The sequence below is a fragment of the Diceros bicornis genome, unplaced genomic scaffold (genome assembly GCF_020826845.1).
Source record: "Diceros bicornis minor isolate mBicDic1 unplaced genomic scaffold, mDicBic1.mat.cur scaffold_55_ctg1, whole genome shotgun sequence".
NCBI lineage: Eukaryota > Metazoa > Chordata > Mammalia > Perissodactyla > Rhinocerotidae > Diceros > Diceros bicornis.
In genome coordinates, this window is record NW_026691429.1 from 5,371,953 (window position 1) to 5,389,202 (window position 17,250).

Below are 17,250 nucleotides of genomic sequence, written 5' to 3' on the forward strand. Positions count from 1 at the left end.
ACTGGTAAATGTGGACATACGTAGAAAACATTACTTTTTATTTTTTTTTAATTTTTAAAAAATAAATTGACTTTAAGATAAAAAACTGCAACATTGTATTGTGGGGTTTATTTCATATGTGCTATTGAAATATATGGAAACCCTGGTAAACATCTTATGTTGTACCTACATTTTGAAATATTAACTCAAGATTGGCTGCGACAAATTAAGATACTCACTGTAGTTCTAGAGCAACGCCTAGGAAGTAATTCAAGCAGAATTAGTTAAAAATACAATAGAGGAAATAAAATGGGATGTTTATAAATACTCAATTAAACCAAAAGAAAGCAGGAAATGAAGATCAAATAAAAAAGATCTGAGCTTGGGGATGGCCCGTGGCTTAGAGGTTAAGTGTGTGCTCCGATACTGGCGGCCCAGGTTCAGACCCAGGCGCGCACCCACGCACTGCTTGTCGGGCCATGCTGAGGCCGCGTCCCACATACAGCAACTAGAAGGATGTGTAACTATGACGTACAACTATCTACTGGGGCTTTGGGGAGAAAAAGGGAAATAAAGGAGGAGGATTGGCAATTAGCTCAGGGCTGGTCTTTCTCAGCAAAAAAAAGAGGAGGATTGGCATGGATGTTAGCTCAGGGATGATCCTCCTCACACACACAAAAAAGATCTGAGGTTAATGGAAAAGCAATACCAAGAAGGTAGACTTACACCAAGCTAAATTAATAATTATAATACAAATGAATTGGCCAAACATTCAAATTAAAAGATGGAGATGGTCAGATGGATTAAAATAAGCAAGACTCGTAGTCATGAGACCATTCCTAGAAAATAACTTACTTTGATCATAACATCTTTTAATATTTTTGCACTTTAAATCTCCATTAATAATTTTTCTGTGTCTTTTTCTCAAGAGTGACATGAATGTTAGACAGAATGTGGGTATCTGGAGATTGGTGCTGTGCGAGCTGGAGTGATTGATTAGCAATGCAGAGAACTCAGCATCTCTGGAGTCACTTCACGGAGCTCATCGGTAACAAGTTCCTCCACGGTGTGACCACCTTCATTTTTACAGTTTCGCTTGGCAGATCTTCCCTGAGGAGAGTCTACACCTGCCCCACTCGTTATCTTCATTTTCTCAGAAATGAGAGCTGAGTGGGCAAGTACACGTTCAGTGGATCTCTTAGCCTGTGCTACAGTTTTCCATTTTGTCCCTTTTTTGCACTGGGATCAAAAACTGTATTCCCACTTTCCCACTTGGTGAATTTTTATTTTATTTTCATCCCAGGGAGTTGACATAACCAAGTATGGAGGCTGAACTACTACTGACCAAGGTTCTTTCCTGTCTTCATTTAATGGGGTGTCTTCATTAAAGACCCTGCTAGATTATCCTGTACAGTAGAAGTCTCTCTACCATTTCATTAATACTTTGTGGAGGGGTTAGAGAAGAGAGAGTGCTCTGAACCGAATGTTTGTGTTTCCCTCAAGTTCATATGCTGAAGTCGTAATCCCCAACATGATGACATTTGGAGGTGGGGCCTTTGGGAGGTGATTAGGGTTAGATAAGGTCATGAGGGTGGAGCCTCAGGAGGGGATTAATGCCCTTATAAGAGAATGTGAGGACACAGCAAAAAGGTGGCCTTCTGCAAACTAGGAAGCAGCTCTCACCAGACACCAAATCTGCAGGTGCCTTGACCTTGGATTCCAGCCTCCAGCACTGTGAGCAATGCACGTCTGCTGTTTAAGCTGCCCGGTCTATGGTGTCTGCTGTAGCAGCCTGAGCTAACACAGAGAGCAAGACCATTCTTCTAAATTTGATTCATTTAAAATGACTTATTGACCATTTCTGACTTACAAAGTAACTTATGCTCATTTTAGAATTTGAAAACCCATAGAAAAAAATAAAAATCACCATCATGTCATGACATTGGTATAATTCCCAACAATATTTTGGACAATATAAATTGAGATTTGGTATAATTCCCAAAAATATTTTATATAAATATAAAATTATACACACAGAATTACATCACACTGCATATATAGCTACATGTACTTTTTTTTTTTGGTGAGGAAGATTGGCCCTGAGCTAATGTCTGTTGCTAATCTTCCTCTTTTTGCTTGAGGAAGATTGTCCCTGAGCTAACATCTGTGCCCGTCTTCCTCTATTTTGTATGTGGGATGCCACCACAGCATGGTTTGATGAGCGGTATTTAGGTTTGAACCCAGGGTCCAAACCCGAGAACCCCGGGCCGCCGATGTGGAGTGCTTGAACTTAATGACACCAAGTCGGCCCCGTATATGTACTTTTTATGCAAAGTATGTCATTACCACTTAATTTATTTACCACTTAATTTACTTAATTTACCACTTAATGTTCACTCCAAACACAATTTATAAGACTCTTATGTGGATATATGATAATTTGATTATATTCTTCTCTCTTGGATAGTTTGTCACTGTACCTAATTCTAACCCTATTATTTAATATAATAATCATTATATTTAAAATATTGACTATCTCTCTGCCATTTATTACTTGTAATTTTGATATTTTTATTTTATATTATATTGCATATGTAAAATGCATATATGTACAATTGTAAAAATAAAAAATATTTAGAATTTTATTTAAAATAATAAAATTTATAAATATTGTTTAAAATATATTTATTTAAAAATAAGAATATCCATATACCCACTACACAGCTTAAGACACAGAATATTTTCTATACATATGAGACTCTCAATGTTCATCTTTCCAAATGCATCCACTTTCCTCCACACTCTCCTCCACCCGGGGAGAAGTTATCCTAAATTTTATATTCGTCATTCCCCCTTTTTTAATGATGTTGCATATGTACATATGTTGTTGCAAAAGAATTTGCTCCTCAGCTTTCCTAGTTTTGACCAACAAATAAATGGAGCTGTGCTGTCTATTTCTTTCCAGAACTGTTTTTCACACATTTGGCTTTTGAGAATCATTTACGATGATAGGTAAATCTGCAGTTTAGAAACTTTCACTGACGTTCAATATTCCATTTTAGAACTATCCTTTCTTACTAGCTCACCTGTTGACGGGCATTTGGGCTTTTCCCACTTCTGCTCTTATGGACACTGGTGCTTCACGCGTTCTTGCAGTGCCTCCTGGGTACAAGGACGAGAATTCTCCAAAGGTAGTGCTTTTCAAACTGAAGTTTGACCCGTTAGTAAATCATTAGATCAATGTGCTCAATGATGAAAATATCCTTTTAAAAAAAAATGAAATTCAATAAAGGGAAGAAAAAAGAAAAATATCAGATTCCATTGCACAAAGTAAGAGCCAAAAGCATTTTGTGAAACTTTTATATTGGAGCTCTGTGTCCTGGATTATGATATTAAATGTATTTCTAACCGTGCCTCATAATAAAAAAAGGTTGAAAGCTGCAATTTGAGAGTACATCCTTTAGAGTGGGATCTCTGGCATCACCAAATAGTAACACAGATGCTCAGTTCTATTAGGTAGCACAAGGTGCTGTGCTGTGTAATTGCATCAACTGCACCATCAGAAGTGGTGTGAGAGCCTGCTTTGTCTAGATCCTCTGCAACTATTTCAAAGTTATAACCATAAAGCACTGTAATGACACTAACTGTTTCACTGGCTTCGAGGAATTTGCTTGAGTTGAGCTCACCTCTCTGGGTCTCAGTCTCTTCATCTTCAATGAGCAAAGTCGGCTGTATCAGAATCCCTCAAGTCCCCAGATAAAACGTTTTGAGTATAAAGTACTTCTGCAAGAATTGTTTCAGTTATTCCCCTAGGGGAACGGTGAAATGTGAGCTACTTGAGAGAAGGCATTCTGTTGTTTCACGGTGTGCCCTGAAGCTTTGGGGACAGCAGCTGGCTCATAGGAGGAATTCAAGTCACATGAGTGGAATGAGTGATCCTGTGCTTTTCACTTGGCACGTGTTTACTCTATGAATATAAGGTGTTACCCCGGCAAGGAGAATGGTCCAGGCGAGCCCATCCTTATCCTTGATCTGACTAAGTGGTAAAGGTTTATAAAATGTGCCATTTGTGTATGTTGAACACTTACTGAATGCAGCATCTTCACAAGGCATAAGCACCTTGCAGTTTCTCGTGACCATTTGAACAGTTTGGGGGACTTATACAATACAGATTTTCCATCAACTGCTGGTTTGCTTTGGATTCCACCATGAAAACTTGGCCTGGACATAGAAGAGTGGCTAAATTTAGAAACACATTTACAAATGCACTTTTCCAAAGAATCTTGACTTGGGGAGCGGGAGAGCACTATCAACCAGCTCAAGCATTTGGCTGGATCAAATTGTGTGTATTCTCTCGGAGTCCTTCCTAAAGAAGGTAGTGTGCAGGGTGTCCCCCTACTGCCACAAGTGACCCTTCAGGCTCTGGTTTCTGCAGTGACAAGCTTGCTCTTGGCTCTTAACAAAGAGCTTTGCATCATAATGTGATCATTTGAAATGATCCACTCAAATATACTCTAAAAGTACAAAGTCGTTCAACTCTTTTAAAAAACACTGCAGCCTTGAGCTAACTATTTGAAAACATGCATTATTTGTGTCAAACTCGTGTTTATTATGCATTTTCCGGAGAAGCGGTGCGTCGGTGCGCGCCCGGGATCCGAACCCGGGTCGCCAGCAGTGGAGCGCTCGCACTTAACTGCTAAGCCACAGGGCCGGCCCACTGTGAAGGTATTTTTAGATGAGATTAACATTTAAATCATTGAACTATGAGTAAGCAGACGACGCTCCATAATGTGGTGGGCTATATCCAGTGAGTTGAAGGACTTAAGAGAAAAAGACTGAGGTTTCCTAAAGAGAAAGGAACTCTGCTTCCAGACGGCCTTCAGACTCGAGCTGCAAAGTCAACTCTGGCCAGAATTCCCAGCCTGCCTGCAGATTTCAGACTTGCCAGCATCCACAATCATCACAATCATGTGAGCCAATTCCTTAAAATCAATCTCAATCTCTCTCTCTATTGATAGATAGATAGATGATAGATAGATAGATAGATGATAGATAGATAGAGATAGATGATAGATTAATAGAGAGATGATAGATGGATAGGTAGATAGATAGATAAAGATAAAGAAATATATCTCCTATAAATATCCTATTGATTCTATTTCTCTGGCTAATACAAGTGACCACTGGTAACTACGTCAAAACCCCCTGTCCGGTCTTCGTGAGCTCTCTGCGTGCTCAGAGCTTGGGTGATCTCTCAGGACCAATATTTGGTAGAGAACAATGGGTGGTTAGATGGACACTTCTGTCCTGTGATCTAGATGCACTTGGGGTCTCCAGTGCCCTCCTTTTCGGGTCCTCTCTTTCCCTGGCACTCTCCTCCTGATCAAGGACTTAGCCTCCGGTGCCACTGCTTGGGGAGCCAGTGACCTGTCTCCACTTCCCTTTCTGGAAGGTTTCTTCTCTTTCCTCCTCTCGTGAAGCACCTGTTGTCCTTTCTCTGCCTCTAAACCATCCAGCACAAGCTCCTCACCACACCTATTCACAAGCTCAAGCAGCAAATATCTTCTGTCCTGAAACACAACAAAACAAAAACACCAAAAAACTCGAAGGCAATAAATTACAAATGGTTTGATTCACATATGAAACTAGAAAAGAAAAAAACTACAAAGAAAAAAATGCAAATTTCTAAGTTGCTAAATTCTCTGCCACACCAATTTGCCTGGATTCTAGATGGAAACGCATTCACCCTTTCACCTTTTGGAATCTGAATTTACGCAACCCCTGCGTTTCAAGAAAGTAAAGAAAGGCCCTGCTGGCAGCCCGCCCTTGATACTCCTACCTGAAAATAGGCAGTGTCCACAGGACGGGTGCAAGGCTAAGACTTCCCACGAAATGCTCGGAAGTTCCTAAGTTCCTAAACAAATATTAATTGTACTTATAACTAAATTAATTTTTAAATTTCTGATATTCAAGAATGACACAGATCTGAGCTACTCCTACTAATAGATATCTAGTGAGCATTAAATTATTTTTTTAACAGGTGGCTTGTAATACTACAGACCAAACTGCTTCATGTTGCTCGACATGTTAGAACATTCAAAATTACAGCAGCTCCCTGTCTTCGAATATGAGCCCTGGGTGGGCACGAGCCCCTCAGTTCAGGCTGGGAGGCCCCTGAGCTGTAGAAGTTTGGAGCCCACAGCTCTTGTTTGAACTCACCTTAACTAATTATTCTTTTCTGTCCCTGAGTTAAGGTATGATTCCACTTTATGAGATGTCCAGAATAGGCAAATCCACAGAGACAGAAAGTAGAAGGGGTTCCCTCAGGGGGAGAGGTGGGATGGGGAAGTGAGGAGTGACTGACAATTGGAACGGGGCTTCTTTTTTGGGTGATGAAATGTTCTAAAATTGATTATGGTGATGGTCGCACAACTCTGTGAATATACTAAAAGCTAACTGTAGCTTTAAATGGGTAAATTTTATGGTATGTGAATTATATCTCAATAAAACTGTTATTAAAAAACAGAAATGCAATGATTTTGCTTGATACCATTGTTTACTCTTATTATAGATTTAGAAAATATTTTGGAAGATGTTCTAGTCTCAATGAGAATTAAGGTCTCTAGACTCCGTAAAGTAAATTAGATAACCAAGCAGAGAGATCCAAAAAGTGACAGAAATGTAAAACTTCTTCTCTTAAATATACATTGTCTCATTTAAATAGTGAAAAAAAATGCCTTACAAGACATTTGTCCAAAACATCCATGAGCATATTTGGTCCACGCCAAATGGTTTTGGACATGCACCAAATGTCCTATGGACCAAATCTCTGATGGATGTTTTGGACAGGACCAAATATCAAGGACCTTTTGGCTTGGACCAAATGTCTTCTGGATGTTTTGGACAGGACCAAATGTCTGCTAATTGGGAAAATGCTGTACCTTTTACTGATTGTACATTACTCATTGGGGAAAGATAATATTACTTATTGAGGACGAAATGCATATATATTTATATATTCATATATATATATAAAATTAAGGTATATGTGTATAGATACATTTTAAATTGTTTAAATAAATTAGGAAGTCATACTTTTTGCCTGCATGTGCAGAATTGTAAATCTGCTTCAGTATATTAGTTGTTATAATTAAATACAATTTTCTCATATCATTATCACAAAATGTTTTTTTCTTAATGTACTCAACAATGAAAGTTCCCAAAGTTAAATAAATGTCTCCTTAAGAATGAGGCATCATTTTTTTTTATTGGTTTATAACATTGTAAAAATTTCAGGCGTACATCATTGTAGTTCTATTTCTGCATAGATTACATCATGTTCACCACCAAAATACTAATTACATCCCATCACCACACACATGTACCGAATTATCCCTCTCACCCTCCTCCCTCCCCCCTTCCCCTCTGGTAACCACCAATCCAATCTCTGTCCATTTTAATAATGCAAAATCTCTACTACTAATTAGCTATAGAAAACAGGAGAACACAGAGTTCATTAAAGATGCCTATGATTTTGGAATGAAACCATATGTCTGTACAAAGAAAATACTACATAACTCTGGTTGGAACCTTCTCTTCATTTTTAAAATAGTCTGAGAAAATGACCCTTGGCTCTTTAAAAATTGAAAGCAAGGCCCTGGCATAGCTTGGTTATGAAACGATAGAAGAGGAAAAGAAGTTAGAAAAAATACGCATTAATCGATACACAATGGCTTTTCCCCAGCTGCTGGCTTCCAAGGCTGGGGATTTGGCAGAAGCAAGCACAGTGGATCAGAAATCTCTTGACTGGAAAAGGCCATCTCCAGGAATCTGCCTGCCCAGGGTGGCCACGATCTTCCTCTGATCTGATGAAATCTGAACCATAGGACGTGAAGAAATTCCTCAACTCTGAAAAATAATGTCAAAGATGGTTTATATCAGTAAAAAGAATATTCAAGCAGTTACTTAGAAAAAATGGAAAGGCAAAAAGACATCTATCTGTCTATTCAGAACCATGTGTGAGGGCCTGCTGGGACGGTGGGCTGGCTGTAGGGGAACAGCAGACATTCTCTCACAGATTTGATGTTCCCGCTCTGACGCTGGACACATCCTGAAAACAAACAGATCGCCAATAAAAAGTTCTTATAACTGTGTGCTCTTGTAACACTTATAACTGTGTGCTCCATTAAGAGGATTAAAATAGGATGATGAGGTCTTCAATGACTACCGAGCTACTCCCTTTGGGGTGAGCAGAGAAGGCCTTACTGAGGGGCGCCATGAACCTGATATCTACATGGCCAGAAGGCGCCAGTCCACTTAAGATGAGAAGGGAGGGAGGCCAGGCAGAGTGGAGCCCACGGTGAGACGGCCAGTGCTGGAGGATCTCAGGGTGCTTGAGAATCAGCAAGGAGGCCAGCGAGGCTTGGAGGTCAGTGATGAACGAGAAAGTGGTGAAGGAGACGTGCACTCCAATCTGCTGGCAGCAACAGGGGAACCACAGCTGGTTGTAGAGCAGGCGAAGGGCAAGTGGCCAAGAAGGACAGTCTCCCGAAGGGTCTCCAAGCTGGAACAGGAAGCAGGAGAGATGGGAACTCCTGTGCGCGGCCAACCAGGAGAGGATGGCCGTGTCACCGGACACCTGTGCGTGGCCGACCAGGAGAGGATGGCCGTGTCACCAGACACCTGTGCGTGGCTGACCAGGAGAGGATGGCCGTGTCACTGGCAGTAGGAGGCCCTGCCCCGGGCCGTGCGGCAGGCACAGGGCCCCTTGCCCAGCACGTGGCCCTCCAGACCCACTCTGCCCCCGGCGCTGTGTCTCACCCCAGCTGAGACTCTTTCTGGCATGGTTTGACCTCCAGGCACTTGCAGCAGAATTTGACGGCAGACGTGGGCCGGGAGAGCCCACATGAGTCACCCCAACGTGCTCAGAGAGTGTGGCGTGCAGGGGGAATTGCACCTCCCTATTACCAACATCAGCTTCTGTTGAAGCAGGAATCCCAGATTATGCAGCAAGAGCCCTGAAGGTGCTCCATCAGGACACGAGCCCCCCCATCCCATGATCATGCCATTCCTGGTCCAATGACAGCAAGTCTTTGCAGAGTCCCTGGGTTTCAAAACACTTGGTGTTGTATCTCAGGCAGCTGAAGTACAGTTCAGTGCAGTGTGGGGGCAACGTGCACATGGTTGTTCCCAACCCTGTGGGAATTCTGGAGGACGGGGCTTCTCTGGGCTGTGTGTGGGGATCCTGCAGGGTGACTGGGGCTGGAAGAGGTGGAGAGCAGGGCACAGCAGCTGGGCTGTCACCCTGGCTTTGCCACATCCAACCAACGCGATTTGAGGCAAGATCTACAGCCCTCCGAAGTAGGGATAAGAAAAGTGAACGCCTCATATAGACTCATTAGAAAGCGAAAAAATAATATAAGTAAAACACCACACCCAGTGACTGGTGCATAACATCAGTGAAAGACAGCTGTTCTTATCGTAGCTGTGCCAACACTAATCAGAGATGTGGATCCCATGTCAGTAGTGGTAGCAGAGGGCGGTGGCGGCTGTGTTCTCTTAGATATTTCACAGGACGTGTTTAAAGCAGAATGACTTGTTTCGTGCCATGTGCATTTCCTCCCAATCAGCTGAAGGTACTGCTTAGGAGGAAACAGGTGGTCAGTAAATTAGATTATTCTCGCCCCTGCCCCTTGCACCCCTGAGAGTCTCCCCACAGTCCTGCTTTGCTGTTAAGGGGTTGGATGAGAGCAGGATCCACTGATTTGTGTCTGAGTCCTTCTACCTTCCCCACACACCACCCCGGATCTAAATCCAAACTGGTGCTTTGGAGACCTCAGCACTGGAAGGGACTATGAAGTAGAATAAAACCTTAGGTCGTGTGTAAACCATGTGTATAATACATAATATGTCTAATGTAATGACCAAAGGCTACATGAAATCCCTTCTCAGCATATTGCCCAAAACCTTACAGGCAGGTTGGTGGGAAGAAACATAACAAGGGATTTTTTTCCCCTTCTGAACATTAGAAAACATAATCACAAAGGCCACTTAAAGTTATGTAGGCAGGATGCTAGTTCTTCTAAGAAGTCAGCCTCCAAGTGAACTCTTTGTCACCGATGTTCCTCCCTCAGAGCACGCTTCCTCCAAGAACACCCTGGCCCATCTGATCTGCTGGCCACCTAAACTCCAGCACATTAATGCTTGCTACCTCTTCACTGCTTGCTGGGAAAAGTGGATAAGTGAGTCTTAGGATGTAGATGTTTGCCCCAGAAATACAGTGCATATGTCGTTAATTGGCCGCAGCTCGAATAAACACATCCACAATCGTCAGGGCCCTCCCATTCCAAATTAAAATCTCCCTGAATTTCCTCTTAAGCAAGAAAACATCTGTGTGTATAAGTGCACATGTGTGCTTCTTATAATTTATTCCTTTCTCCTCTATAAATATTTATGCATTTTTCTATTAAATTTTATTCGAAGAAAGTCTTATTTTTCTAATGGAAATTTGATGCACACCTGCATTTGGGGGTCAGTATTGAATGGCAAACTTTAGAAAGGCTCAAGCAGGAAACCCCAGTGGAAGGTGTCCCTTAAAGGGTCTTCTTTTCAAGGCAGAAGGCACAGGTGACCCATGAGATGGCTCTGTGACCATGTGTTAGTCCAGGAGACGTGATGGAAAGTGAGATCACCAAGCAGAGAGTTGAATGGTGGCTGCCAGGAGCTGGGGGAGGAGGGAATGGGAAGCTGTAATCCTGGGTATAAAGTTTCTGTTATGCAAAGTAAATAAGTTCTAGGGATTTTCTGTCCACCACAGTGCCTGTAGTTAACAACACTGTATTGTGCATTTTAATATATGTTAAGAGAATATGCTTTATATGTTGTGTTCTCACCACGAAAACAAACAAACAAAAACACACCACAAGAGAACACAAGGAAATTTATGGAGGTGATAGATATGTTTAGTACCTTAATGGTGGTGATAGTACTGTGGGTGTATGCATATGTCCAAACTCATCAAAATGTATACATTAAATATCTGCAATTTTTGTATATCAATTATGCCTCAATGAAGCTTAAGAAAAGATCTGGCTTTAAACACACAGCAGAAGCTCAATAAAGACTAATTCTCTCTTTCCTCTTTCTTTTCCTGGGGCCATACCCCAAGAAGGATCTTTATTAAAACCATTGATTTTTAAGGTAGTGGGTTTTTCCAGTGGAAACTGGAACACTACATTTTTCCAAACCAGTGATGACATATTTCAGGAAGCAGTGGAAAGGCAAATTCCAATACAGTCCAGTTTAGGCCAAGTGAAAATTCTAGACTAGGATATTATGGTCTCCAGCACTGTCAATTTACAACTCCATGAGCCAGGAACAGGAATGTTGTGTTGTTTGTGGTAAAGCTAGGGGGCTCTGTTTTCATTAGCTTCCTTCTGGTTTTCTTCGTTACATTCGCTAAGGCTACAGCACATACATTACAGACAAGTCTTATTTGCGAGTCCATTTATGTGGATGAGTGAGAAGATGAAATTGTGATACACAGTTTATTAATCAGAATTTCAGATTGATGGTTGGAATTTCAGAAAATCCTTTGAAGAAAAGAATAGAATGCATCCAGCTGTGATGAGGAACATGTTCTGGGCTTAAAACTAATGTTAGAGTTGTGATGGGACAATGAGGGATTGTGGTGTTGAGTAGTGGGAACTTTTATTACGCAAATTTTCTTTCTTCCTTTGCCAATACCAGAATTCACTGCTTTAGCCTTTTGAAGATCACTCAGTGGGACCACTTTCACCTGCTGGGAATGTTTACTTATAAACTTAGACAGTCATAAAGCTTGAAGAACTGAGAAACATTATGCAAATCAAATCACCTCTGGACTGTTTTTCCAAGGTGCAATTGTGTGGTACAGTCAGACAAAAACAACTTAGAAGCCAAATAGTGGTTTTCTCCTCTCTCTTCTTGGGCTGTTGTCCGAGCCTGCTCTTCCTCCTCTTCTGAATTTATAACGATGCTGATTCTCTTCAAGCTCCCGTCACACAGTATCCCCCTAGGTCAGTGTTCTTTAAAATGTGATCCGCTAATCAGGGCCACCTAAGGTTTTGGTTTAAAATGAAGATTTCCAGATCCTGTTTGATACCTGGTGTATTCGTTTCCTAGGCTCCCTTAAAAAATTACACAGCCTTGGGGGCTAAAACAACAGAAATTTATTCTTTCAGTCTGGTGGCTAGAATTCGGAGATCAAAGTGCTGGCAGGGCCATGCTCCTTCTGGGGGGTCTGGGAGAGGATGCATTCCTTCCTTCTTCTAACTTCTAGTACTGCCAGCACTCCTTGGCTTTCTTTTTGGCCGTGGTCTTTGTTTTCACATTCCCTTCACTCCTGTGTGTGTATAATCTCCTGGATGTCTCTCTCACAAAAACACTTGTGACGGTCTGTAGGGCCCATCCTGATGATTCAGGATGGTTTCATCTCAAGATCTTAAACTTAGTCACATCTGTAAAGACCTTTTTCCAAGGAAGGTTCCATTCACAGGTTCCAAGAATTAGGAGGTGGACCTGTCTTTGGGGCCACCATCCAGTCCACTATATTTGGTGAATTACAAACTGGGGATAAGAGGGAAGAAATACCCAGATACATGCATTAAATTAGGGGGACCACTGCCAGGGCCATTTTACATATTACTGTGGCTTTATATCTCATTTGCATGCTGCTGATTCCAGCATCCTCTCTCTAGCCCAGAATGCATCTCAGAATTCTCAAGTCATATATATTCAACCATCTATTTGACCTTTCCAATTAAAATGTCTTTCCAGCATTTTAAATTTGACACATCAAAAAATGCACATCTTGGAGCCAGCCCGGTGGCATAGTGGTTAAGTTTGCCTACTTCACTTCAGCGGCCCAGGGTTCTTGGGTTCAGATCCTGGGCGCAGACCTACATCCACTCATCAAGTCATGCTGTGGCAGCTTCCCACATACAAAATAGAGGAAGACTGGCACAATCTTCCTCACCAAAAAAATAAAAAGAAAAAATACACATCTTTGTGTTGTTTGTGTGAAACCACTTTTGTTAACAGCTCTAAGTTCAATGTCACTGCCTTACACCAAGTTGCATAGGCCAGAAACCCTTGAGCCATTTTCTGTCTCTCACTTTCCTCCAATCCATCATCAGATCTTGTTGATTCTTCCTCCAAAATGCGCAGATGGAAATCATGAGGTTGTACTTGAGCAGAAAACCACTCTATAGCCAAATACCCCTTTCTCTGACCTTTCGATATTTTCCTTCCATGTCTTCATAGCAAGCACTTTGTCTTCTACCTGATCAATACATTCAGGTGATTTTAATAATCCAGTACCATCTGTCATCCTGGAGCAGTGTTTCTTAGGATGCGGTCCACTGACCTGTCTTTCTTAAATGGTCCACTTCTCTCCATCTCCACTGCCACACCCTGGTGGAAACCACTGCAACCTCTCCCCTTACAACTTCGTAGCCTCCCACCGAGCTCCTAGATTATTCTATTCTCCTCTATAGTCCTCTTTAGTCCATTGGTAGCTCAGAAGTCAGGGTTATCTTTTTATTTTATACGTTATATTAGATTACCCCTGACTATAATCTTTCAATGTCATTCCATTGCCATATCTTTAACCCCCAGAGTTCTTAGTTTGGTCTACAGTGTTCTTCATGACCCGTCCCCTGACTTTATCCCTGCCCCCATCCATAGCACCCTCACACGTGATGATTAAGCTTCCTCCACATGGGCTTCTTTCAGTTCTTTAAAGATGCTGAAAAACTCTTTCCCATCCTAGGGAAATTAAGTACAGGATTCCATAATGTTCCATTCTGTTCTGAAATGCTCATTTCTTAATTCTTCAGCTCTTTTATGATTAACTTGTTTTCATCCTTCAAACATTACTTGCACAGCCAGACCTTTCATAAACACTCTCCCCAGTGATTTTCTTATTATGGTCACTATATCACACTGTTCCTTTACTTGATAACATATGAATTCTTGTAATTAGTTATAAAAATGCTTGCTTACTTGATTATTGGCTATTTAAGCAACTAATATTTTTCAAATGAAGGATATATTCACCGCTAGGAGTTAAGCTCAGTCTTCCTGACCAAAACGTGAGTCTGATGGCTAGCCTCTGGCATTGGGAAACTGTGTTTCTTATAACCAAAGAGCTATTTATGTGGAGATAACAACGACAGGCTCTCCTTTGTAGTTGTTCTTTTGTAGAATTACTATGACTACAGACACACACACACACGTACACACACAGCAACAACTATCTGGAGGAAATGAAGAACAATCAAAAACAGGCATATTCTGGAGGGGAGTCAACATTTGAAGGAATAAAACAGAAAGTGGCGTTGGGCAATAGTGTGTTTGTAAAGTTGTCTCTTCTCCCACCCCCCAAAAAAGAGACAAATAAAAGCAAATAAAATGACATTCTGAGAAGACTCTGATCATCCAGAAGAAATACTAAGTTTTAAAAAAAGGGAGAAAAGAAGTATGTAAAAAAGAAAATAGAATACACCAGAATCAAAAGCCAATGGATTCAGTGAGGATTGTATGTATGTATATACATACATACATATGTGTGTGTGTGTCTGTGTGTGTGTATATTGTGAGGAAGATCTGCCCTGAGCTAACATCTGCCAATCCTCCTCTTTGTTTCTGCTGAGGACAATTGGCCCTGGGCTGACATCCGTGCCCATCTTCCTCCACTTTATATGGGATGCTGCCACAGCATGGCTTGCCAAGCCGTGCATCTGTGGGCGCCTGGGATCTGTTGCAGTGGAGCACGCATGCTTAACTGCTTGCACCACTGGGCTGGCCCGAGGATTATATTTTACAGAACATAAAAGAAAAAATTAAATAGAGACTTAAATTTATTAAAATGATTGAAGAAATAAAAGGCAAAATAGAAACTATAACAAAATAAACTCTAAGAAAATGACAAACTTTTATGAAGCTTGTCAATTACCCTGTAGTAAATACTCTCAGCATGTCTGATTTCAAGCTACGAACGATTTTACAATCCACTTGGAAAATTGCAGAATATTTAACAATCGGTTCTTGTGAGCTAATACAAGCTGGCTCCAGCATTCCATAGCCGTTGGGCGGGGTTCCCACTTTTATGGCCGATAACATGATGGCCGCCCAAGTTTATAGCAAGCCCAAGAGTGGGCAGATTTTGGAGAGGAATTATCACCTGGAGAAATGGAATTTGCACTGAATGAATTTCCCATTTTCACAGTTTCTAATCTGAGGCCAGGCCCCAGTCAGCCATGTGAAACAACTAAAAATCCAATAGATAGCCTGCAGTCTTTGTCACCTGAAGAACCAGAGGTTAAAATTTGGAGCATCCATAGACATGGGAAAATTGGGTGGAAATCCTGGGAAGGAGACGCAGAGAGAGGCATTCACAAATTCTGTATGTAAATTCTGCCCTAAAATGTCTGACCCCTAGACTTTACATATGCAAGACAGACTCAAGTAGCCCAGTGAAGGATAAAAGAAGTGAGTTGAGATTTGAGCTGCCATCCAAAGACAGAGTCTGCAGTTTGATTCCAACCGAGTTATTAGTATGCTGTAACAACAACAACAGAAACAATAGAACACTTTTCAAAGGAATATAACAAAATCCAGAGTGGTAACAGCATAATATTCACATGTCTGAGATAGAATCCAAACTTACACAACCTTCAAGGAAGCAGGAAAAAATGACCCAATCTCAAGAGAAAAGACAATCAGTGGGGACTGACCCAGATGTTGCAACTAGTAGACTAAGACTTTAACGCAAGTATTAATACTATGCTCAATGACATAGAGGAAACTATATTCATAAAGAATTATAATATGGCATCAGATGTTGCAAGAGACTTATCAAGTGAGGAGCAGAAGAGGTTCAGCCGTCAGACTCTGATGCAGGTCTGGCTCCCGTGGAAGGAGGAGGAGAGGGAAAGATTGGGTGGGAAGAGATCCAGGCTGTGTCTCCCAGAAAGGGCCTGCTTCAGTGCCCTCGCCCGGCTCAGTTGCTGACTAAAAGCAGACTGAGAGAAGTGTGGCTTCTGTACAAATACAGGGGTGGGTCTGGGGCAGCAGGTGGGGCTCCAGTCCACTATGCTGCCCGCGGCTGGAGAGCCTAGCATCCCGTCTTCGTGACTCCACAGTGCTGACCTCCAGGCCCTTTCTTCATATCTTCTGGCCTATCTATCCTTCAGCTTCTTTCACAGTCGCTGAACTGAAAATTTCAGTGATTCCATTTTTTTACTTATTGAAGTTCTATTTGTTTTGTTTTTTTTTTACAAATCTGCCTATTAATTTTCTTAGAATTTATTTTTTCATAGTTTCTATTTTGTCTTTTATTTCTTTAATCATTTTAAAGAAATTTATTTTAGGTCTCTATTCAATTTTTTCTTTTATGTTCTGTGAAATATAATCGTTACTGAATCTGTTGGCTTTTGACTCTGGTGTATTGTATTTTCTTTTTTCAGGTCTCTTTTTCCCTTTTTTTTTTTTTTAAAGCATAGTATTCCACCCAGATGATCAAAGAATCTTCTCAGAATGTAATTTTATTTGCTCTTGTCATGTACTCCAGAGATATCACCAGCTTAGGACCGATTTCTGTGTTCCCTTCTTGACTTGGGACACCCAAGAAGCAGGCAGTATAAAATCAGACTCTAAACCCATTTGGGCACAGGTTCCCTTTTCAGTTTCTCACAGCAAACTAATTTCTTCCACCCACAGGCAGTGTGGAGAGGCTTCTCACGTCCACCTGGCTATATTCCCACGTTCACTTTGGTGGTCCTGGCTCTACATCCCCTGTAGGTTTCATGCCCACTCATGTAGGCTGACAGGCAGGTACCTTCCCTTTCCTCCAGGCTAAACACAAGACCCCGGTCGTTACCTGTCCAATAGAGCAAGGACCCCACTTTCACCACGTTGAGCCATGCAGTTTAAAAGTTAAAGGTTTAAAAGACAATATTGATCTCTGTTTGGTGCTTCCTCTGGGAGGTTTTCAGAGCTGTGTACCTACCACATGGCTGGAACCAGGGAGAGAGATCACCAAGTCTGCATTCTAGAAAGATCACTCTCAGCAGTGAGAAGGATGGTGCAGACGGGGCAGAGTTAGGAATGTGACACCAGTTACACCAGTGACATGCTGGACCAACACTAGAGGCAAGAGGTGAGGAGGACTTAGTTGAAAGCAGTGGCAGTGGGACACACAAAAAAGCACTGGATTCAGAAGCAATGGGA

The 17,250-nt window shown here is 41.5% G+C and overlaps 1 long non-coding RNA gene across 1 annotated transcript in view; it reads right to left on the minus strand.

Moving 5' to 3' along the window:
• Positions 1-7,450: 7,450 nt before the first annotated feature.
• LOC131403098 (uncharacterized) overlaps positions 7,451-17,250 on the minus strand; it is a 30,450-nt gene continuing 20,650 nt past the window's right edge. The window contains exon 3 of the long non-coding RNA XR_009219222.1: positions 7,451-7,887. This is a non-coding gene — a long non-coding RNA (uncharacterized LOC131403098). The remainder of the gene's footprint in view (positions 7,888-17,250) is intronic.